Below are 24223 nucleotides of genomic sequence, written 5' to 3'. Positions count from 1 at the left end.
GAAGCAAAAAGCAAATTTCAATCACATAGCTTGTTTTATTTACAACCCTAAGTGAACAACGTACTGCAGAACCCTGTGAATGTTCAATTACAGAGTAACCACTTACATAGTAGTAGTGCTTTTAATATTAAAACTGTATTTTCTCCCTAATTTTTGCAGCAAGGTGGAATAATGACAATTTCAGTTAGCTCATTCATCAGGTTCATACTTGGGCTTCACTTGCATTCCTACAACTATGCCAAGACAAAAATCAAGCATCAGTAAGTTCCACATGTTTTCTAGTCAATTTACTATGCAAAGGTACGCAGAAATAATTTAATTGATTTCTCAGAAGTAACCTTTACTCTGATGGGTTAATAGTCCTTAAGGAGGTCTGTATATTGAAAACCTGTTGAGCATGTTTTACATTTGGTGTAGTACATTACTTAATCTTTGTAATTGAATGAAACATAGAAATGTCACCAATCATTATTTCATACAACAAATGCAACAGAAAATATTAGAACTGTGTGTTTAAGGCAGCTAGGGATGCAATAGGTCAGTTTGGAACTGATCAAGAGATGTGATTCTTCACTGTATATGTCCCCGTACATCATTCACTATATCCTGCAAATGTTTTGGTAATGCCTTTTTTTTTTTTTTTTTTAAATTTTTCATTTTATTTTATAAGACCACCTAATTAAGAACCTCAGAACATGCAAAGTACTAGCAACATAACCCTACTGATAAACATTTGGAAAAGCTGAAGAATTAAGATTTATCATTGTGAAGGAGAAATGATCAGTTTACAAATTAGTTGGGTGAAATTGGCCATATCTTACTTGTTCAACTGTACTGATTATTAGACATTGGTATTATGCAATGCAGCTTTAGGATAGGTCCTAATCATTAAAGTGTACTATAATTAAAGTCAAAACATTATCTAGTAGTACCTTTCTGGTCTTGCGCTCTTCTGAAGTAAATCTCACTTTTGTCAGATACTTACTGTACTTTTCAGTTATCAAGAATGCACAGTCCCATAGAGAGTTTTATGAGCTAACTTCCATTCCTGAACATCCAGCAATGAATTCCCACTGAGTTCAGCGCTCCTACGTTTGGTGGTTACAGACAAGAACATAGCTTTTGATTGCTAGTTAAGCAATTCAACAATTTTTTTTTGTTTGTTTTCTAGTTCATTAACTTCGATGTCTAATCTGGACTAAAAAGTATTAACATTGTCACAGACAGTAAGCTACCATCTGTCTCAATAGAAGTATATATACACAGAAACTGTTGTTATGCAGATATTTTCTTGGTGTTCCATATCTTCTAATTTATACTATTTATTTTGATGAGCAATTTAATTAAAATTGATCTATTGAGCAGCACTCACTTTAAAAACTAGTGAATGCTCACATACATGTTAATCAATCAAAAATGGCTGTGAAATATTTTTTAAAGTTAGCAGAATAACAAGTAGCTGACCTATGCATCTCTTATATGCACAAGACTCCAATCAACTTCACTGAATGAGACCCCAAATGAGAAATTAGTACAACTGTTTCAAGGTACAAATAATGCAACCAGAAAGCCAGGTATTACCTATAAGTGGATTTCAAGGTCAGAAACTGTCATGGTCAGCACAGTGCCCTAGAGAAGGTGCACAGGTAAAGAAAGGACAGTGAAAATTCAACAGGGTAACTGTTGGAATGCTGTAGGCCAAAGCTTCCTGTTTTAAGCAGAAAAAGAAACAAATTTAACATTATCTAGACAAAAAGGTTTTGTTTGTTTCTTAGCAATACAAATAACTCCTCACAAACAGATAAAGCAAAGGAAGAAAACAGGATGCTAACACAGGTTAATTTCTTTGAAATAATCATGGAATAACTTATCAGTTACTAACAGAAAGTATCTCAACTGTTTACTTAAGAACAAATGAGAACTTGTTCTGACATTTTTACATGAGTTTATTTCAACAGAAGGGGCCTTCAGCTCGTAAAGTGAGCTGAAGAAAGCCAGAGGGGGGAGATGATTTTTTCTTTCTTTATTTTTGAACAGGATCAACATCTCCCTTCAGTTTTGTAAGCATCTGTTTGATGCCAAGATTTTCCCAATGTAACTTTAAACCCATGAAAGCAGAAGCAAAGAGAATGAAGTACATGTGATCTGACCTATTAAACAATATTTGCATACTGAGCAATCCTCAGATTATAAAGGAAAATAGGCTGCATATTATAAAGGAAAAGCTAAAGCTATGACGGGATAGCAATCAAAAGTTATGTTTGTTTGTAACCATCAAACATAGGAGAACTGAACTCAGTGGGAATTTATCATTGGAGGTTCAGGAATGGAAGTTAGCTCGTAAAAGGATACCTAAGGGAGCAGGTGTGAGTGAGCAGTGTCTGTGACGTGGAACTCAGAATCTCCTCAGCCTTGGAGTTTGCACACTGACCTTCAATATGCATGAACATTTAGGGGCATAATTAGTGGAGAAACCACTTCAGATGCATGGAAATTTTCAGGGAACAGATTCTTGACCACCAGCTGCCCTCTTCAAATAGCCAGAAAGAGGATCAGGGCTGCTCTCTCTGGATAATACTTTATTGTCCCTGGCTGAGCTTCAAAACATCTGTTACATAAGGAAAGACTGATTAAAACAGGGGCCTCTTCCCGGACAACTGACATTTATTTGCCATGGGAAGAACCTGTCCATTAACAACATTCCCATGAGTCTGACTGAAGAACAGACCAAGTAGAGTCTACAGCCTGTTCCCAATGACTACAGAAACCTAAGCTCTTACCCCTTTAGGTACTGCAGCCTTGATGGAAAAATCTGCAAAACAGAAAATGGTCTGCTCCACAGTCTAACAGTGCTCTGCACTGCTTTGGAAAGAAGACAGACAAAGACTGCCACCAACTATTAGAACTCAGTATGAAATCACAGAAGAGTTATCAGTGTGTAGCTTTCATGATCTGTGTTTCATAAAAGTTTGTGAAAGTCTTCCAAACTGAAGTTATCAGTGCACAAACAGACTGTTTGTAACCTCTCTCTCTCCACATTAGGAAAATAGGAAAAGAGCTTTTTCTCAAGTAGCTGAACTAAGATACACAAAGAACAAAATCATTAAAATAACAAAACCTGTATCTTCTCTCACCCACCAAAACAATTCCACTTGTCTCCTAGTCTCCTGCCAGTCTGAAGGGGCAAAAGACAGCACTTGCTGTGCCTTGTTTTGAGCTTCACACATGCCAGGTTTGCAAACAGCCAGTCAAACAGAATCAGTGATCATTTCAGCTCACAGCGCAGCCTTTTGCCTTCAGCAGCACGAAGCTGGGTTTCTCCTCTTGCCACACCAGCTCTTTTCACTAAATCTATCGGAACTTAATACTTTTGAGATCCTCTCTGGCCAAACTCAACATATTAGATGAGTTCAAAGGCTAGTGGGAGGGAAAGGAGGGAGGGCAGGGAAGAAGGGGGAAGGATAGCTGGCTGACAACCAGAAAAATAGCACAATCTTTATTCCACGGAAAACAAAGCCAAAAATAGATTTGGGAAAGAATACATGCATAGCTAACAATTAAAGAAGGCTAGTGGCCAATACCTAACAAGAAATGCATCCCTAGCCCATAGGCACAAGGTTTTTTTACTTTTATTTTTTTCTTGGAAAGAAGCTTGTGTAGCCAGACTGTTGTATGTTCAAGCCCATCTATTCCTGCAGTAACTGAAGCTGGTGAGCAGTTTCAACCAAGGCTGACCCAGGGAATGGCAGGTATCATGATGCTTGTTTTTCCACATTTTCAGCAACTTATGTTGCACCAAAATGGGAAATTGCTCAAAATATTGAGCTCTGTCACACAAGCAATGAAGAGGCAATTGAATCGAGTAGGGTTACAACTGTCCCTTTTGACACAGCCACATTGGGATTTGTACACTTAGGCCACATTTTGTGCACATGACAGCACAAGGCACCTGGAACTACATGGCAACTTTCTCCTCTAATATGAGGATCTTTGTCATCCTCTCAGTCCAACAATCTCCCTGTCCCAGAAAGGGCTGGTAATGAACTGTGGCAATTCGTACATCATTTTTGAGATCTTTATTGCTATAGCAACTGAGTGTAGGCATTTAAACATAGCAACAGACTTTTTATAGCACTTTCTTGGATGTCAAAGCGGCACGTTGTTTTATTTTCTGAGCAGATGCTCAGAAGATAAGTATACAAGATGATTGTACAGTATCCACTTCAAGAAAGGGGGAAAAACCTAACTTCATGCATTACTTTAACCTCTAAATCAGAGAGATAAGCATAAGGCACATTGTGAGTTCAATTGATTTTGTCCTGAGAAAGCATATTACTGTAACTATCATCTAAAATCAAGGTTAGATGAAAATCTTATGTCAATTTGTGCCCCCCCCTTTTTTTTTTTTATAAAGATGAAAAAGAAACTTCCCAGATCCTACTCTGAAGGGAAGAACATTTCTTAAAGTCTGATCTTTACCTGCTAAGTAACAGGAAAAAAAAAAACAAACAAACAGAAGTCTTCATATTAGGTGGCAGCAGATTCTGAGGAGGGATCAAAATGCACTGAGACAGACTTTTAGTTCATGTACACAGGCAAAGCTCTGAACATTCCAAATGCAGAAAGAGTGATTTTCAAAAACTGAGTCTGATCTGCCATGTGGTTTAAGAAGTACTATTCATCATTCCCGTAATAAAGCCTACTTTTCTCTGGTATAGTGCTGGGGAGGGGAGAGGGCTTCATCACTTCAGCATTTTTACAAGTGATTAGTGAAAAAGGACACTTGTGTTAATTGAATGTAATTTCCAAACACCTTCCTAGACATGGAAATACCAAGCCGCAACTGTACAGATATCCCGAAGAATCTTTAGTTATTATTCACCTTTCTGTTATGGTTATATGTCAACTTTGTATAGAGTGGGATGGTTGATGTTTGCCATTTTACCAACAAAAACATTTTAAATCTGTTAAACAGGAAATGTCAAAGAAAAAAAACAACAGGAAATGTGAAAAGCTTCTTAGAAGGGTACAAAGTTGTTCATACTCCAGTGAGTCTATTCCTTTAGCACACAATATATGCATTTTGGAACAGATAGTTTAATACTGTGTTTTATGCAAGAGAGACTTCCATCAGGCCCCAGAAGCTCAGCACGTAGATAAAATTGAGTTTTACATGCTGAGACTTGAGAGTGTATCCCACAAATTCTTCCTCTGACCTACAAATATTTTTTTCAATTAATTCAGTGAGTAAACAGAGCAGTTTTCAAGTCTTCTAAGCTTGCTTTAAAGTATCTAAAATACTTGGGAATTTTGATATATTTACTTGTTTTTCTACAGTCTGCTCCACTAACTACTGTACTTACTAAAACAGCTTTTTGAGCAATCCTGATAATTATACCTGTCAAAGAACAGGAACAATAAATTTAACTGCAACAACCCTTGGGGAAGTTAAGATGATAGGCACAACTATACTTGCATAGGGCAATAAAAATATTTAGATTTGCTCACAAGATTTGCCAGTCTGAGATGCTGTACAGGGCATTGACTTTGCACCTCCTCCTGGGGCAAGCTCCACCCTCCACTGCAACTAGGCCTCTAATTATATTGAGCCATTTTCATGAGCCCAGAGGTCACCCACATTCATTCACTATGTAGAAAGAAAAATACAGGAAATTCAGTGATTGTAATTGGGAAGCATGTGTGTATTTTTATACATTGTTAAAATATTTCCCTTCCTCTCCACAAGCTGTCCTTTGCCTTACAGTTACACTTCTTTTTTTGATTTGTGTTCAGCAGCTAGGCCACAGTTCAGCACAACTTTGGAAGTTTTAACAGGAATTTTTAATCTATGTATCTTACTTAATATCTTACTATATGTGCACATGCACACACACACACCTTTCTGAAAAAGCCTTTTTCAGAGAAGTTTCAGAGGAACCAGAAGAACATTTGAAAAATTAAATCTTGGGGTTTTCTTTTCCAAAGCTTCAGAAACAACTGTCATTCTACAAATCCTGTCCCTCATTGGTGCATCCCTCAGAGTCCAAAATAACATGGGTGAAAATAGACACACTGCTCCTACCCAAATTTCTCTTGATTTCTAACTTATTTCCCACTAATTAACACATCCTTTACATTTGTGGTGTTCACCAAGAGCCTGACACCACTCAGCCACTGGAAACTTAACTGATTTTAAAAGCAAAGGTTCAGAGCCATATTCCCTATGTACAGCTTCAGCATTATCAAACACTTTGCATAATTAAACAAACATTAAAAATTTTACTCTGAAGGGAAGGCCCTAGCCCAAAGCAATTGCCATACATCACCCACCACCACAGAGTTTGCACCATAAATCCATTTCCAGGATGCAAAGCCTTACAACTTGTAATGGAATCTGTGCAACTCTTACATAAATCACTTTCACCCCCACTATTTGTTATATTAACTTTCCAGTTGCTTTGCTGTCTGCAGAAATTGCAAGAACTAGCCCAGCAGACCCCAGTATATAGTGGCTCTGGACGATCTTCATGACAAATATATTTGCATACAAATCAGGGGAGAACACAGTGATTCTAAAGTATTAATTTGTGTAAAGATAGGACACAACCAAATATGCTTCAACAGTAGCTAAGGAAAGAAAATTTCATATTGATAGGTAACATATGTCAAGTGCGTATGTAAAGTTTGCATGTTTCCCTCCCTTCCTCTTTTTCATTTTCTCCACCTCAAACAATCTGTGTTAGAATAAAAAAAATATATATATGTACATATATATATTTTTATACAAGCCTTACTTGTCCAAGCCCGTAAGTGATCATACCTACACTATTGCAGGTCCCTGTTGACTTGTGATAGCTAATGACTTCGTTTTTTTTTATATTTAAAGGCTTGTAAAAGTTATAGCAGATAGTAAGGCATTCTTGACTTCAGCTATTATTTTTTTGTTTTGTTTTTTAAATTTTTCACATACTTATCATATTTGGTATTACCTATTTAAAATGAATTTCTGAAATGATTTCCAGATCATAAAATTAATAAAAACACACTGAAAAATGATAAAGCCTGTCACATCCACCTACTGAGAAGGACTAAACCTAGGGATGCTGTTACAGCCTAAGATCTCCAACAAAACCTAAGGCTACTAGCCCACTTGCTCTAAATATAAAATCCCTCTCTTGTTTTCAGAATTCTTGGGCTCTACTTTCCAAGAAGAGATTCGGTTATTATTTCAAAGTCATTTCACAATAGTCGCAGTTTTAGTTCTCCTTCACAAACCACTACACGTGCCCATAAGCAATAATTCATGTCTTGAGTCACTCGTGTAAAAGCTTACAAAGATCCATCACCCACTCTTACATTTCCTTTCTGACAGCTAAACTGAGATCCAAAACATCTATTTGACACACTTTTCAAAGGAAGTACAAGAGCAGAACACATCACCCAATTTCTTCTGTTTAGTTTACAGGAAGACTGAAAGTCAGGCTGGGAGAAAGATCTTTCTCTGCTCACTTGTGTCCCAGATTTTTAAAATGGCCCACAAAAAAAAAAATATAAAAATGGCAAGTATTTTCTTAACCATTCCACTCACAAGCCACTTGATGCTTTCTTTGCCTGGACTTGTACAATTCCCTAGGAACAGTGACTACATGAGGCAGGAGAACTCCATGATGTATAAGGAACATACAAGCATGACTCCTGACATGAAAAGCTTTCACAGCTGTCTCTTTTCAGTGTCAATTCCTTATATCTCACCTGCAATACTCTACCTTATCCAGCATTTGGAAAAATGATTTGTCACCAAACTAACACTAAAAGCTGTCATGGAGCAGATTGGAACTATCTTTACCATCAGCTTCTTCCATCCTCCTTTTGATTAATTTTTTTTTTCTACTTTTTCCTAGATACATAGGACTATAGCTAGGGAAGTATGCAAGTTTTTTGTCCACAACAAGCTTAAGCTTGCAGCTTAATCCAGAGGGCTGCAAAGCAAATGGCTTTAAATTAAGTACACTGATAACCCTAGGTCCCTTAGCAGCACACTGATGTGAACACAATTTTCACTATGCACAAATGAGCAACCTGTACTTCTTGTATCAAATTACACATCGTCATCATGACATCTCTACAGAAGATAGACTTGGGCACTATGTAATACATTTTAAATTAACAAAAAAGCATTGCACATACTGAGAAGAACAACAGTTGCTGAAATACTATGAAATACCATGTTTTAGAAATATACAGTTCATGATTGGACGAGTTACATGCATTAGTTATTCTAGTCCATATACAAAGTTGAAAATGACTATTTATTAAGACTTAAATGCCTTCTAAATACCACTGAAACTGGAGTATACTCACACAAGTTAAAAGGGTGTATAAAATATCACCAGTTAAGTAATACATGCAAGACCAGCAAATCAGGATAAAGGCATTAGTAGGCTTGAAAACTACAGGAATATTAAAAAAATTAGGAATCCCAGTATTCAGCATTTAATATATCAGACTTTCTTAATTTCCACTGTTAATTCTAATTGCCTAACAGATTTCTACGGGATTTGTCATTAGATTATAGAGCTCCAAGCTTTGTATAATTGTTGATTTAGGGTATAATTGTGATATAAAACATGAAGATTAGCCAGGAGATCAAAAGTAGTACATTGTTTACCACTAATGAGAGTCCAGAGAAAAACTAATTATGAGCTTTGCAACATTGTAAACAAGATGCATTCATCACATTCTCTTGAAGGTGGATTAAGTGAACTTTCCTTAGAGACAACCGTTTGCCATATCAAGTGTAAATGCAGTAGCAGTTAGTACTTTCAGAAAACACTCTCTCTGCTCAGAACTCCTAATTATCCCAATTTCTGCATTGCGTAAACTAATTTTACTGCTTAATCACTCCACAAGGAGTAAAATTTTCTGATGATTGCAGAGGATTTTTCACCAGATGGGACCGTGCCATATGTGATTTGAAAATCAACTCACTAACATGAGTTGTTGCTAATATGTTGGTAACAGAAACCTGTCTTCAATTTCAGCTAGCATTTCCTTGTAATGTCCTCATTCTTACATATTGTTTACATACTGCTGTCTGAAAAATGCCACATCCTAACATACATATTAGATGAAAAACAAAAGTTAGAATTTGCCAAGAAAACACAAAACGCTTCTCTGCAGAATAGCTACCAAACAGCACAGACAAAGCCGAAGACTGAAATACTGGAAATTGTAAACATCATGATTTTTCATATTAAAGTAAGCATACTTTAATATTAAAAGGTTGGTGATTTTTTGTTGTTGTTGTTGTTCTCCCACGCTCTCCCCCTCATACAGCATTCTAATTAGACAACTTCACGGTATTAATTTACCTCTAATAGGATTAAAACCAAATATATACTGTATAAAGGAATGGCTCAGGAAACGTCTTTTTAAAAGACAGGTTCCAGACACGAGTAGGTAATCCATCAAAATGAACAACTTCGGCACTGTTAAAAGCAAGCATGTGGGAAGAAAAGCCATGCAATTAAAGAAAAAAGAAATCTGTTCAGTGTCTGTTTCCCTGTAATATGTACTCCTGCTAGCTAATACTCTCCAACGATTAGCCCCATACAGATAACAGTATCTGTCTACCAGGTTGCCTTGAATTACTGCCTACGTACCTTGATTAATCAAACCTAGGTATAATTAACACAGCTTTTTCTTTTTCATTCATGTGTATTCCCAAACAGTACATAAAAAGAACTACATTTTGTTAATCTCACCCACTTCTTAAGCAGCTAAAACTTGAAAAAGGGGTAGAATTTGACATGGGGATGGAGACTGGGGTGGGGGTTGGGGGAAGAAGATAGGTAAAATGAACTACTTGATATCATAACAACAAGGTACTGTACCTTTAAGGAAGGAATATGGTTCTGTTCTGTTCACGGCTGAAAGAGAGCTTATTCTCGGTTATAGAGATTACTTACCTAAAACTTCAGTTATTCCTCTTTTTCCCCTCAGGCCAGCCTCTCTTTCACTCTTGGGAGCTTTTACCATTTAAGGTCAATGTTACATCTGGCTCTAGTAAGTAAAGCTGAAGCAATTTTTAACTCAGAGATCCAACAGGCTGTCTAACATTAGAATGAGAGCTTAAATTTAAAGTAACTCTTCAGAAAGCCTCTTTCTTGCCTGGGGGACTTACAGAATAAAAGGCTTTCCTATTCTGGCATAAGTACTCCAAGTACAATGTGATGTAGACATGCCATTAGCATTCTTCAAGTTGACTGCATATAAGGCTCTACTCACTCATTTCTGAAGAAAGCGGGCAAGTAGGAAGAACAGATTAAATACAATTTACATCACAGTATGTCAATCCTCAGATTTTTGAGGGGATTTTTTTTCCCTGAAACTGTTACTACTGTTTTTCAGTTTTTTCCCCCCTTTGGTCAGAAAGGGTCTAAATTAGAGAGCAAATACAAGGCATGTGAACTTTTAAAGAACGTTGGCTTCAGTCCAGTCATGGGCTCCGCTCTCCACTCACAGAAAATGAATAATTCCCACTGAAGTTCACAGAAGTTGTTTGTTTGCATCCCATGAGAGAATCTAGAGAATCTAGCTGCAAATGGGGCACAAAGAGGGGAACAAAGTGTTTACTACAGTATATTCAGGTACCTGCAGGAAAATGACATGCAAGTTGACATAGATCTTACTGCAGCCCTGGAGCTTTTTTTTTTTCTTCCAAATTATTTGGTTTTAAGTTCTTAAATCTAAGCAAGCCAAATCCTGTCCAAAAGAACTTCTGCAGTTCAAGTAGGGACACAAGAGCTGTTAGTGGGAAATGTCACAAAATTGCACGTGAATACATATGAAGTGAGCAGATAGCGAGTTACAGAAGAGACATATTAGGCTGCTTTAGAGCAAATGATGCTACTAAGTTATTAGCCATTATCAAAAAGAAGTTATCAAAACCATTAAGGCAGAAATAGATCAGACAGAAGAAAGTATGGATTTTATGATATGACTTAAAGCATGCTCCATATAGGAATGATGGATGGAAACATGAGAATACTTGTATAAGAAAGGGGTGAAAATGAACCAAATGAACCGACTGCAGTATATTGCAGTCCCTTTAAGAAGAAAATAAAAGGCTGGGAACCTCATTTGTGTTATATCAGGATTGAGCTTGCATTAGTAGGTCTAATATTCTACACTTAAGACATTCTTAGTTCCTAAAAATCAACACTGGAAAAGAGTTCTGAGAAACTTGTAACAGTGTCATTTAAACCTGAATCAAGATGATGAGAGTACACACACATTTCAAAAATGAGGTTTTGATGTCCTTTGTACCACTTACTGGCCCACCAATAGACATTTTAACACATCACTCATTTTCTTGGATCACTGTTTTAATACCCACAAACTTGAGTTTCCAAATATTCTCTTGCCCAGTACAGTTAGCCTGCTACCTAACTCTTTGAAAAAACAGACATCATTTGCAACTATAGAAGTCTCTTGCTAGCACCTGTAATTCATAATTTTTCAGTTTAATTTTCTCAGTTTCTAGGTCGCAAGTGTCAAGTGTTCCATTTGCCTGCACAGAAGTTGTATATTTCTTCAGTCTGCATGCATCCCTTTCATACCAAGAATTGCTTTGAACCCAGCTCGGGCAAGAACAAGTTGCTTACTGCCTGTCCATACTACTCTCCCCTAGGAAAGGAAACTGGTTAAATCGCTTGCTCATTTGTCTAGCATCCTATAATACCATTGGCCAAATTTAAGCAAGTTTTTTTGATAAAGGGAGGTGTCAATATTTTCAGATTCCTAGAATAATCATTAAGTAAGCAGCTTATACAGAAGTTTAAACTAATGCCCTTGTTATGGGAGAAACCTAGAGCAAATGAGTCTCAATTCCTTTGTTTGGCCCATCTACTTGCACCACACAAACATGACCTCTGCTGTTATACCCAGAAGTATAGGCAAAAGGAAAATGATGCTTCCAATCTTCAGCTCCTGAAACAGCTGGTATATTCTTGTATCTAACAGCATGCTCATTTTGCAAGTGTTTTGCCCAGTTAAACACATCTGAAGGCTCTCTGGCCAAAAGCAAGTGAAACTTTCTAGCTAATATCCAAGTTTTTGAATGAGGGAATCTTAGCAGCTAAAATCTCAATTACTTTAACTAGATAAAGATGTATAAAGAACATAAAACAATACATCCCATATAATTTTATATATATATATATATATATAAAAATTATTTTTATATAAAACCTGGTGATATCACCTTCTTGTAAAACATTGATATAAATGGCTGGCCACATACAATAGTGGCAAACTGTTTCGCCTTCACACATACCTTTGTCACAGAACTCACATGTTTATGTTGCTATTATTATGGTAACTTATCCCCCAGGAACAGCATCAAATTTTCTTTTATAAGTATTCTGAACTACTTCAGAGTCACACGATGTAGCTATCTGGAGAATAAATAAGGCTTGGCAACAGAATACATGTGCCTCCACCAGTTAACTTCCCATTTCCTTGATTTCCAGATCAAGAAGCAATGGAGTATGTTTCAATACAAAGGTTCATGAGCTGGGCTTCCTAGATTTAAGACTTTTTACTTGTGCCTTTGAAGAGATGACCACAAGTACGAACACCACAGTCATGTTGAAATAATTCAGAGAGGATCTTTCTTTCTGGGGCACAGCCATTTTTTAAGTGCAAGCTATTTTGTTTGGGCAACAGCAGATAAGTAATCTTGCTAAACTATTTTTCTCTAGTTTTGGCTTTAGTTGGGCAGTCAGTACATGAAAATTAACTCAAAAGCTTGTGTTTTCATTTGAACTTTTGATGGGTTCAGAACAAAACTGGAAATTCTTCTCTATCATATGTATAGAGAAATGCCTAGAAGATAGCTATATAAAAGTTCCCACACTATCTTGAAGAACTGACACTTCAGGACTCTAAAACAGATTACATTAAAATACTGCTTATTATCTTTTCTGCCCATACATAATCTTCATCCATGTGACAAAAAAAGATCCATGTTATATCTGACAATACAAGTGGCAAGATATGGCAGTACACTGTTTGTTTTTTGATTAAAATATAAAAATTGTTAATCAGACAAGCTAAAAATTTGCAGTAGAAGTGATATTTGCACTTACAAATAGAGTAGGTAAGGTCTGGTAAGGCCTTACCAGGTCTGGTAAGTAAATATATTAGAAAAAAAATATACAGGGCAACTTTCCACATCTGGAACTCAACTCTTTTTCTGAATACTAAATCCCAACTGGAATCTGGAATAATTGAACTAAAACGTATGCTGGATCCCCAGGATTGTATTAGTCAATACTCACTGTCAGTCAGCTGAGTAAATATACTAGATTATTTGTGCAAAATATAACAAAACTTTACGGTCCTTTAAACAATGTTTGTGCAGCAACTTATCTAGATGTCTTCTTTTTTTCGCTTCCCACTTTCCATATCAGAAATGCTTTACATGAATTAGAAATATAGGGTTAAAAAAATATGCAATGTCAGAAGAAAACAACAAAAAGGAACACAGTAAGGAGACATATGCTGTAGCCCTGTCATTTTACAGAAAACATTTATACTGATACCAATGTAAATTGGTAGTTTGCTTTGAGGTCATATAGATAGTTCTATGAACTAGTCCCTGTTATGTGGAAAGATGTTTCAGAAAGAAGTGCTCAAGCACTTCCAAAATCCTACCAATTACGCCATAAAGAGTCTTTATTTATAAAACTAACCTTTTTTCCTCAGTCTCAAAATAGTCAGCTAATCATCTCTACATGAGACAGAGTCCAAGAAACAAAATGTCAATCTGTTTACTAGCATCCCTTGCTAGATAATCAATAAAATGATCCAAACTGTCAAACACAGTTTAATTAGCCAAGTCTTTCTGGACAAAAGTTACACAAAGTACTTACAGAAACCACTGGATATTTGTTTACCATATTCAAGTATTTTTCCCCCTTTTTTCTTTTTAAAAGTCGTAAAAGTGAAGTTCCTATAATAGCAGGAGTCCAAGAGGGGGGACAAAAAAAAGATGAATCAGGATAACGTTTTACAATGACTTTTCTGGAGATTGCTACAGAAAAGCTGAAGAGGTTAATCTTCACTCCAAGCTGAATATTAAGCTTCATCTTACCTTGCCTGCAAGGAGTTTGGCAGAAGGGAAATATTAGAAGGGAGAAAATTCCACAGGAAGACAGGCTTCTCTTTCCACACAGATGTGTGTACACACAATAGCATACTGCTGACCTCTAAAGAACACATGAACGGGATTAATACTAGACACCAATCTAGGCCAAAATAGTAGAGTTATACTACAGTATGAATACTGAATTCAGGAAGAGGTTTGGACTTCATATCATATTTTAATCCAAGTAAAAGGAAATTAAAATTTTGCAAGAAGATCCTTTAATCCATAGAAAGAAAACCATGACTTTGTTTTTGCTTAGGAAAAGAATGCAAGACAGACATACTTAGACTTTGAACTGACATTCCTGAGTTAAATTAATCCTAAATAATAATTCTTAATCACACGTGAAACTTAATATCAGCATATATCCTACACATATTGATCCAGCATGTTTACCAATGCAATTAACGGCCCCAGGATTTAAGACAACTTGAAAAGTACATTTACCACATAGTGAAAAAATAAACATGATTATGAAGTAGTATTGGAAGCTTTTATCAGGAACACAGTACATTCCTATAGCAGAAAGTAAAACAACTAAAACCCTGCCAGAGGAGGGTTTCTCTTACCAGAGACCAATTTTGGTTAGTACTTGTTACCAACAGAGGAATTTTACTGTTCATCATTTATTCTAGAATTTTCAAGCAGCCCATAAAGAAAAATGAGGATAGAAAACTTATTCCAGCTCTCCAAGTAGAATTCTGGAGAAAAGTCTTGTTAACTCACTTTTTTTTTGTTGACTGTATGGACTGCTGCTACCAGGCTGTTGCATGGCTCATTGGATGTTTCATGCTTTTGTACTCTTCCTTAAGAGAGAAATCTAATGTAATGCAATTCAACACACGAGAGTAAGAACAACAACAACAAAAAAAACCACACAACACAGAAAAACAAAAGAAAAAAGAAAACAATAAAAAAAAGCATCAGTAGTAATGTTTGTCACTTTCCATTGACAGACCAGTTTTGCAGTTTGAGTTACTTAAATTTTGAGAAAATTGTAATCACTTGAGTTAAAATGATCTGCCTGAAAACACTGTTTTTAGGTCAGCATGGTTCTTGTATCCAAAAATAAAGGTAACATTTTATGCACTGAAAATATATATAAAACATTTTGGAAAAAAAATACAGCAGTTCTTGATGTTTGACAGGGAAAGGATTCAACCTATGGATGCAACCATGACTTTTGCTTGTTCCCTTAGCGTTATCCAATTTTCATTTATTTTACTCTCAAATAACAGATTTATACTAAGCATATGCTAATAATTCAGCAGTTAAGTTTTTCAGAATGGAGCATTGATTATGCATATTCAGTATCAACATATACCATTAACTTCAATGCGACTTGTCTCATTCAGCATCTAGCAACTGTGCACAAACTTTTTTGACTGAGCGAACTGTACAGCTTCTTTTAGAGCCATTATTTTATCCTATGATTCTTTCTGTCACTTGAGAAGATCTAAAGCATCTGAAACAAAGCCAGTCATTCCTGGTTCACTGGCCTCTTATTTATATTGTATATGTATATAGCTAAACATCTGCCTGCCTCCCAGAGAGCAGCATAATAAGGAGAAAGCTGGGATTAACGGAGTAATTTATTTTACTTTTTCCTAGCTTTGCACAATAGTAGCTGTTGAGCACAGGAGTGGTGCTTTATTCCTTGCCAATATTTAAAGGGTTGCACTTCCAGTGAGAAGTTTTGCCAGATCACCCTTAAAGCACCTTGCATTCTGTCATGCCTCCAGAACAGCCTACATCACTGTTTCATGATTAGCTGCAAAGACATACTAGTACCAATACAAGACTAGAATTTCTTCTGTCTGCCTGCTCCTTTCCACCTCCCTTTTCATCCTTCCTCCCTGTGATCTAGCCCACATCTTTATCACCTCCTATCTCCTAAAACCTAGTAATTCCTCTCTACATTTCTTTCTGTAGACAAGTCTGAGAGGAATTTCCTGATCGGTGTTTCTTATTAGACAACCAGATGACCCATTTTTCTGTACGTTCCCTTCCTAGGCATCTCTTTGAAGTGAATGTGAAAAAAAAATTCATGTTTTTTATTCAGAAACACCAGCAAGACCAATTTTTCTTTTTAGTTATTAGCCAGATTTTCTATTTTTCTAAAACATACAAACATTTTTGATAATCCTGTATAGCATAAGCCTTTAACAGCAGTTCTGTGTGCAGAAAATCAATAAATCTGATGAGCAGATACCCAAAAGCTATACTTTAAAATCTTTATCATCTTACAATACACACTGAACTTTCACAAAACAAGATACTGACATTCTTTTAGTTAGAAACGCATAACCAGTTACATCGTGCCATGCTGCAATAAGGTAATGAAACCTTCAGTGTTGCACTTTAAGCACCAAAAAAAACTTTTCATCGTTTTATATTTTGAGATAGCATTTGCTTTATTTATAACAGTCTCCACCCACAACTGTCTCAGACCTTCCTTTCAAGTAGTATCCCATAACAGAAAAAAAAATCCAAAACAAAACTAAAACACCACCAACACTATTTGCAGTTAACCACTTGGAAAAAGAGAAAATATAAATAGCAGCGTATACGTAAGAAGCCAGTAACTTTGAAGAGCTATGATGATGCTGGAACTGAGAGTTTAACTGAATGTTAAATGTATTAATTAGTCTTCAGTCCAGCCACTTTATATTCTTAGACCATCATTGCATTAAGAAAAATTTACTTGTCATATATACATATATACACACACACTTAACTGTGCCAAGAAGTATATTCACATACATCAATTAAAGACTTGTATCTGGGGTTCTGTATTCTGTATTGTATCTGGGATTCTGTTAGCACCACACTGCTACACACATTTTAAAGCAAAAGGTACCAACGTTACTAGGCATAGCAGTACCCCGACAGTTCCTAGATTTTTGAGCTCATATCACCTTCTCCCTCCAATGAAGTTGAAGCAGAGCAGAAACAGGTTCCCTATTTTGATGATGCAGAAGCAACAAAACAGGACAGGTGAAAAGTCAGTCCACTTTCTACCTGCCACCCCACATATGTTGTGAAGAATATCTGGCTTTTACTAGATGATTGATAACAACTGGCAGCAACTTGGTATCTAAAGTTCTCCTCTTCCACTCTGAAGAGTTTTAAATACAAGCACGTGCTCAAATCCCCCAAACAGTCCTCTATACTCTAAGAAAGGCAAACGCGGCATGGACAAAAACATACTCCAGTCTGCCGCACGCTGATGTGGATGATGATAGCACCAACTTGGACAGAATGCTTTCCCTAGAACAAGCTGCATAGTTTTTACCAAGGGACAAAAGCAATCTGTTCATTATTGCTTCATCATTATCTTCTCTTGACTGACAGAAATAGTTGTATTTGCAGAGGATTTCTTCAGTTAGGCTAAAATGATTATCAGCATTCCTTTTCCGTGGAAATGCTCCCACCATTTCTCTTGAGTTAGTCACATGGCTTTGCAAAGTGTTTTAGGTCCTATTTTCAAAAAACTAAAAACAGAAGAAAACAAACAAACAAAAACAAGTCACATACTTATCCTGGGTGCCTGCATTATTCTCAAAACCAGCTTTTCAGTCTAAGTTTATGAATCCCCCTCCTCCCTGGCTGAGAGCTGCAAAGCATTTCTGTTTTCCCTTCCCTCTGAAGTCTGGCTACTGTACAAGGTGATTCAATTACATGTCCTTTGGGGAAAGAGCTGGAGAAAAGGCAGCTGCATGCAGAAAAATAAAACAAAGATGGGTATCAGCTGTAAAGTATCCAAATCCACAGCAAAAGTGCTCAGTTGTGTGACACTGAGGAAGACAAGTTATGTAGCTATAGAATTATAGCATTCCAGGCAGCCTGAGATTTAAATACAATTCACCCCTCTCCAAGCTGTTGCCTCAAGCTATGCAAATGTACATAAAAGTTCAGTTATTTGACATATTTTCCCCCTTCAATTGTCTATTGAAGGAATAGACAGAAAAAAAAACGCAAAACCCTCTTAGTTCCTCAGGTGTAACACACTTGCCAGTTTTCATCCTTCTTTGTCTATTGAAACGTGTTTCTTTTAAAGAGTTTTACTAATGCTTCAAGGTATCCTAACTGTATGGGATAAAGGAACTTGCTCAGAACATCAAGAAAAATATTTTTTCTTAGTGATTCCTCAATATAAATACTCAAAATAAGTCTCATTCTTGTCTGCATCCTCAGAACATACATAGTACTCTTCCATACCAGAATGGGTAATGCCAGATACTTGTTATGCTGCAAACTGAAAGTTCATGCATTGCAGTATTCTTAAAATTGCTTTAAGATTATAATGCCAATGTCTTGGTATTTTTTTTTTACTCACATCATTAAAATATGCAAGCAATGCAGCATACATTCATGCAGTTACAGACCTCAACTTGTGTATTTCAATTTATATGGACGACTAAGTTTTTAAAAGTGTATATAAAAGACTTTTTACACTCAGTTACAAGTGCAAAATACCCCAGACAAAAGGCACTTATTTTAAAATATCTGTAAAATTAAATTGAAACAATGAATTGTACTAGCCAGAAAGGAAAGGATATCCTTTAATATTTTCAGACATGTTGGTGAGGACAGATAGGACACCACAAATTAGAAAAAGGATAAATCCAGACCACAAACCCTTTGTTTACTTGACTCAAATGTAAACCCTAATTTCTTTCTGAGGAAAAAAAAAGCCAGGAGAAATAGCGCTAAATTACAAAGGGAAATATAACCTGCAGACTTTTTTTCCCTTAAATGTTCCTTGAAAGTTAACAACCCATTCATTTGAAATCTTAGTACATTTTGAAAACCAAGCAGTTAAAGTTTTGACAAAACTAAATTATTTTTAAAAACAAGACAACTAAAATAAAGGTATTATTAGGCACGAAAGTTTTTTTCCCCAGCAGAACAGGGCTTTGGTGAAGAAAAGGATGTTCAACACGTTTTGCCTGTCTGCCTTTTAGACCATAGGGCCTGCTATTTTTTATAGCCATGAACTACCAGCTTCTGCAAGGCAAAGTTTGGTTCAGAGAACAGCAACAAAAAGCATTCTGAACAGGTGTATCGAAGTGCTAAGGTTCAAAGTAGTATTTGTTTACTCTAGCATTTAAATCCCCTTTGGAAAAATGCACAGTTGACTAACACTTCCTGATAACCATTTGCTTCCCTATAAAAATAGGGAATACAAAAAAATCTCTTGTTTCTCACAGAAGGATGATAGGGAAAGCCCCACTGAAAGATCAGCACAGGGTTAGCCTGGTGCTTATGTACATGGTTTCAGATCACAGCAACAAGACCACTTACCCCCTACCCTGCAGTATATGTCTCTCCTCTTTTTCCCCAAGGAGAAGTTACATTTTGTAGCTGAGAAATCTTCCCTTTAAAATCTTTGCCGACATTTGTACCTTCTCATTAAAGGGTTTTATTTTTGACCAAAAATACATCATCTTGCAATAATTCAGGTGGTATACTAGTATTTTGACTACCCATTTAACAATCAAGACACTCAAGGGAAACTCACTCTCCCATGCTGGGGGAATTCTACCTCAACTTACTGAAACTTGTTTTCTATCCCACCTCAGTGATGAAAATGGAACAAAGATGAAGAAGCCTGCGGTCAGGCCTAACTCCACTATATTCTACTGCAAACTAGGGGTATGAGAACTGTTATCTTTTATTGTGTGAGCTTCTATGACCCTGCTCACTTGGCCTTAATGCCAACTGGTTTCATTTTACCTTGCTCTTCTATGGTTCCAGTCCCATAAAAAACAGAAACAAAAACAACCCACAATGATTTTTCAGCTTTATTCTAAGGTAGATGTTTTCTACATTTAAATTTTTTTGCCTCACTTGATTCCTTGCAGATTTTATTGTCTTGAATGTTTACTAGTCCCAATATTCAAGTATTTTCTTATCAACTTCTCAAAGTCTGATTAAGTCAAAATGGGCATTGGTATTTTTGTTTACATAGCAATCACTGTCCTACATTGTTTGTAGAAGAAAAGTGGTATGCTGTGTCTGGAAAACACATTTTTCCAAAGTTCTTTAAATGTATGTATTTCTACTTCGGCAATTTTATCATTAAGAATCCTTTAACTCAGATTTATCTTCTCAAAAATAGTTTTTTACTTGACTGAATAGTTGATAGTTTATATTCAACTGAAATAAAACCCTAAAAACTTCAGTAAAAAGCAGACAAGCAAGAAAACAGTATGTATTGGCAGCAATTAAGTCCATTGGACAGGGATGTGCAGAGAAGCTGTAGTAGAGAATATGTACAAATATTTTATGTCAGGCAGTTAAACATATAAAGATGTAAAGTGTCAAATTTCATATGATTGGATTGCAAGTTTAAAACAACTGAAATCTTAAATGAGCGTGTACAAATGTCATGCATTTTGACCAGTTCTAGAAATCAGAAAACACTATAGCTCTGCATAATGTTCTACGTAACTCCATTTTCTTCCTTGGATAAGGAAGGATATGTTAGCTAGATATGGATATAAATACAGCTATATAGAGCCTAAGACTACACTGGACTTCTACAGAAGCTTTAGTAGAATTTTACTAGTTTGAATTTCATTGGAATTCAATCAAATATAGAATAAAAAAGATTCTTTTGTGCTCTGTAATAAAAAAGGAAATATAAACACAATTAAAACACAAAGTACTAACCAAAGCACCAAAAGCCACCACCACCACGAAAAAATAAATAAATAAATAAAACCAGCAGCCTCTTCCCCTGACAAAGCAAGAAACTAAGTATAACTGGGCAACAAGTTTTTATCCATACACTCTGGAGAAAATTCCTCTAAGATTCATATTTGACATTCGGCTGAAACCAAGTAAAGTGACTATAACAACAAACTATCCCAATTATAATTCATACTATCACTATATGGTGGAACTATCCCTCCCACACTTGTTTTATTTTTTTATATAAACTATAAACACAAAGCCTGCCACTACTTCCAGGGAGAAAAAAAGATCACCGTGAAATAGAAGAGGTAACAAACTCAAGGTGTTTACTCAAGTGGCTTGGTAAATAGTTGCCTAAACCACCTGAGGGGTCAATGAGATGTGTGTAGAAATCATATGCACATATCCTTAGTGATTCAAATTTCACATAAAAATAATCTATAAAGATTCCTGTCATTTATGACAATGTCTCCTTCCAATTGTAATTGCATGTTGGATTGGAAGAAAAATAATCAATTAATGACATGCAAAAAATACTGCTTAGGAAGTCTTAAGCTCTCCTACTATATTCTTACCACAGACCATGTGTACACATGCAAATTAAGTGGAATTCAACAGAACATATGTCATGATTTAACAGGCTGAAGTTTCCTCACTCATCTCACAGAAAAAGTATAATGTGAATATACACTGGCCAGAGTTAGAAAAAGCTATCAGTTTCATCCATTTTAGGAATGGGATTCAGGAGTTGCCTTTCCTTAAATGAAGGGGAAAAAAAAGGAAAAGCAGTCTCTTGGGAAGTCGTGTTCTAAGTCCACTGAAACAAATAAGAGACTAGTGTAATGTTCTAGCTGGGAAAACATCATTAAGAAACAGGCAAAGTAAACAGCAAAGAAACTAGTCAGGTTAAAATGAATTGAGTTGGATGAACGTTACAGTTTAGGAAGCAATAATGATGCTATCTTTCATGCCCCAACTGATTCAGGCAGACGAGAGAAGACAAAGTGAGATTTTTGGTGTTGTTGCTGCTGAAAGTGGGTACTTCTCATGCCATTAAATAAAGCGCCATGTTTTAGGACTCCCTCACAACTATTGTTTCTTGTGTTATTTCCATCATTTTTTGAAAAGCTAAACTATATTCCATATGTACATTTTAATGTGAGCAAACTTTTAGACACTTACTTGCCCCCACAGACAAACAAGACAAAACAAAACATTCAGGATGTTTCCAGAACAGCTGGGAATCAGACTCCTACTGCTGTGAAGCAGCAGGAGAAATAAAAGCACCAGAGCCAAAGGAGGAAAATATGACACTGCATATCAAAACCATTGGAAACTTACTGCATGAAAGACCTTGGGGCTCAGTACTCTAACCAACATTTGTGGCACAATTTGAGAGCAGATTGTGTTTTAAAAGTCTTATAAGCAGTAAGTCATAAGACAACTCATACAAATACCTATTGTTTGCTAAACATGCAGCAAATTCCGATTTACTGCTCAGGTTTTCAAAGAGTGAAAAGGACATACGTTTCACCATGAATAAAACCAAACTATGCTTGCAGATGGAAATTTCATAAAACAGGAGTGCTATTTGAAAAGTTCCTGGATTTCCTCAAACAAAGCCTAGGATTAAGTCACTCTCAGAAGTAACAGTTATTTACCATTTTACTAGCCTGTCTTTAAACACTTAGATCAGAAGTCTAGAGATGTCTTTGAAGAAAATGTAATTCTTTCTTCTATGTCAGGTCTTACTACCTGATGCCACCTCATGTCCTTTTTTTTTAGTACAGTAACATTGTTTTCCCTTTTGCATATACCTTAATTTACTCTTATGTTTTTGGTAGCATGTGTTATGACTCCACAGGTAATTTATATATTTTTTTTTAAACAATGGGTGACTATCTACCTGAAAAACAAAACAAAACACAGTTTTAAGAATTTATTTAGAGCTTTCCTGTTCTGTCCCTCTCCTTAGATAGCTAGATCAACCTATAGCCCACTGGATTTCTGTATTCTTAAGAGCAAGAATTCCAACATTATGTTGTCAACACTGTTCTCATAAATCAAAAGATGTGGTAAAACAGATAACTATTTTTAAAAGTGATTTTAAAATGAAGCAAGAGAGCCTCTTACAAGTATATGCATAAAATACTCTTCAGCCTTAACATGATCATGAGAAAACCTCATGCTAATAATGTGTCATCTCTTAGGCAGGTCACAATAACCTCAGGACAATACTTCTGAGTGTTAAAAATGTAACTCCTGCATGGAACAGGAGCAAGGAGTAGGGAAGGAGGGTTGTTTGCATACACACAGGAGAATGAGAATACAACATTACAATATTAAGCAGACATCACTCCAACAAAAGGACCTGAAGTTATTAGATACATAACTTTTCAGAATATTTAAAAAACAAGTTTATGATATGCTTTCTGATTAAACATTTGAAGAAAAATCCAAAACCCAGAAAGCCTTCAGTATTAACCAGCAGAGGAAAAACCTAAAATCACTGAAGTCAGATCCTTATGTGTAGCCCCTAAACCAAACGACAGAAAGGCTGTGCAACATTTTCTAACCTGAAGACACTTATCTTTTTCTAATCATTCAGAGGCAATTAAAGAAACCCACACACTCTACATTGAAATAAAATATATAAGTAAATTCAAGAAAGGGAAAGAAGAAAATAATTGAAGACCTTTTTAATACCAGTTAGGCTTTTGAAGGTATGTGCTGTCTTATCTACAAGACGATAACTGCATGTTTGCTGTGTAGGAGCAACTTTATTCTTCACCCCCCACCTCCCCTTCAAACTCAATGTTATTGACTTAAAGAGTAGTAGTCCTCTTCTGAGCCTGTACAATTCTAAGCCTCCCAGATCAAGTATAGCTAATTCAACTTGAACAAAGAGATTCAGTCTGAGCATTGCAATAACCTAGCGAGCTCTGTGCTGTCATTGCTCAGCTAGTGCTTGAGCTAGCTCATTTCTGCTGCCTTGGTATCCATGTCACAGACTAGTCTGAAGTGCACAGGGGCTACAGCTTTTATAAACTCTTTTAAGACAAGTGGTCTGAAGCAGCCTGAATTATCCTACTTTCATTTAATCTTTGTGTAACCCTGTATTAGTCTATAAAAAGTAAGATTTGGTTGAGCAGCATGCTCAATTAATAATCTGAACATGTTGATTTATGCAAGTATAAAACCAGACACAGAAGGAAAATATCCATCTCAAATTTTAATCTCTTACCTTGCTGTGGTCTCTCTCATTTTTAAGATGGATTCTTCACATACAAAGTAACTTCTCTGTTCACG

General features: G+C 36.1%; 1 protein-coding gene across 10 annotated transcripts in view; it reads right to left on the bottom strand.

Moving 5' to 3' along the window:
- IRAG1 (inositol 1,4,5-triphosphate receptor associated 1) overlaps positions 1 to 24223 on the bottom strand; it is a 107395-nt gene that overhangs the window by 55820 nt on the left and 27352 nt on the right. For 3 of the 10 annotated variants that reach the window (XM_080593259.1, XM_080593258.1, XM_080593287.1), the window contains exon 1: positions 9894 to 9966. The exons of 3 other annotated variants lie outside the window; for them this stretch is intronic. The gene's annotated coding sequence lies outside the window, so the exon portion shown is untranslated. 4 more of the 10 variants (XM_080593283.1, XM_080593284.1, XM_080593256.1 and 1 more) reach the window with 2 other exon arrangements.

This window comes from Anser brachyrhynchus (assembly GCF_964034855.1).
Source record: "Anser brachyrhynchus genome assembly, chromosome: 5".
NCBI lineage: Eukaryota > Metazoa > Chordata > Aves > Anseriformes > Anatidae > Anser > Anser brachyrhynchus.
Note: the sequence above shows the minus strand (reverse complement) of the source record. Positions and strands in the feature narration are given on the sequence as shown.